General features: G+C 40.3%; 1 protein-coding gene across 1 annotated transcript in view; it reads left to right on the top strand.

Moving 5' to 3' along the window:
- Window positions 1–1,877, top strand: part of LOC107612419 — a 12,315-nt gene that overhangs the window by 5,340 nt on the left and 5,098 nt on the right. The window lies entirely within an intron of this gene.

Genomic DNA, 1,877 nt, shown 5'->3' with positions numbered 1-1,877 from the left:
ACCTTTTTTTTTTATTTTTTTTCTGCAAGCTTTGTTCTTTGCTGCTTTTTCTTGCTTCAAGAATCATTTTTATGATTTTTCAGATTATCAATAACATGTCTCATGTTCTTCATTCTTTCAAGAGCCAACATATTTAACAGTCTTAAACAACAAATTCAAAAGACATATGCACTGTTCAAGCATTCATTCAGAAGACAGAAAGCGTTGCCACCACATGTTACTAATTAGAATTTTTTCTTATTAAAAACTCGAAATTTTATTGTCTCTTATTCAAAAGATCTACTATTTTATTCATGTTTGCTGATGATGAGAAAAATAGACTATAACTTAATTGGGGATAAAATCAAACTAGACACCAATTACTACTAATGATCATCTTATGAAGACACAAACATAGATAAGCACTTAACATAGAGAAAACGAAAAACAGAGAAAGTAAGAACAAGGAACGAGTCCACCTTAGTGATGATGGCATTTCCTTCTTGAGGCACCAATGATGTTCTTGAGCTCTTTTATGTCTCTTCCTTGCCTTTGTGGCTTGATTCCTAGTGATTTTTGGTATTTCTATCCTCAGTTGCTTCCAATAATTATGTGGAGGGAAGTGCATCCCCTGAGGTATCTCTTGCTTTGCAGCCACATGTTCTACCACTGAGCTATAGATCCTTCACATAATTGTTTTACCACACCAAACTTAGAATGTTGCTCGCCCTCGAGCAAAAGAAGAGGGAATAGACAAAAAAGAAGATGTGGAAAGAAAAAACTAGGATTATGAGGAGGGAAGGTGGGGATCCTGTGGGGTCCACAGATCTTGAAATGATCCTGTGAGGTCCACAGATCTTGAGGTGTCAAGGCATTTACATCCCTGCACCAATTTGGGCATGCAAAATGCCCTTGCACACAACTCTGGGCCACAATCTTTTTTCTCCTGCTAATTTGGCATCAAAGTTTAGGAATCTGGTTGCCCAGTAGGCCTTATGTTCCAGTTCCACGGGCAGGTGACATGCCTTACCATACACCAGTTGGTATGGAGAGGTCCCTATAGGGGTCTTGAATGCTATTCTGTAAGCCCACAAAGCATCATCCAAGCTCCTTGCCCAATCCTTTCTACGGGTATTTACTGTCCGTTCCAGGATTCTCTTTAATTCTCTGTTAGAAACTTCAGCCTGCCCATTGGTTTGTGGATGATATGGAGTGGCCACCTTGTGGCGAATTCCATACCGAACCATGGCAGAGTAATAGCATAATAAATGACATTCAGAAGCTTGTCATGCCTCTGTCCCAGTACTGCACCAATGGCATGATCACTGGCATGACACATTAGCTCAAATGGTAATGCCCAGTCTGGTGCAGAAATGACTGGTGCTGTGACCAGCTTAGTTTTCAGCGTTTCAAACGCCTGCAGGCACTTTGTGTCAAACACAAATGGCGTGTCAGCAGCTAGCAGATTGCTTAGAGGTTTTGCGATTTTTGAAAAATCCTTTATAAACCTCCTATAGAATCCTGCATGCCCCAGAAAGCTTCTGATTGCCTTAACATTGGCAGGTGGTGGTAATTTTTCAATTACCTCTATTTTTGCTTGATCCACCTCTATTCCCTTGTTTGAGATTTTATGCCCAAGAACAATTCCTTCAGTCACCATGAAGTGACACTTTTCCCAGTTTAAAACTAGGTTGGTCTCTTGGCATCTTTTCAGAATAAGTTTCAGGTGATCAAGACAGGAGCTGAATGAGTCTCCATATACTGAGAAGTCATCTATGAAGACTTCCAGAAATTTTTCCACCATGTCAGAGAAAATTGAGAGCATGCATCTCTGGAAGGTTGCAGGCGCATTACATAGCCCAAATGGCATCCTTCTATAAGCAAACACTCCAGATGGA

The sequence above is a fragment of the Arachis ipaensis genome, chromosome B08, assembly GCF_000816755.2.
Source record: "Arachis ipaensis cultivar K30076 chromosome B08, Araip1.1, whole genome shotgun sequence".
In the NCBI taxonomy this organism is placed as follows: domain Eukaryota; kingdom Viridiplantae; phylum Streptophyta; class Magnoliopsida; order Fabales; family Fabaceae; genus Arachis; species Arachis ipaensis.
Note: the sequence above shows the minus strand (reverse complement) of the source record. Positions and strands in the feature narration are given on the sequence as shown.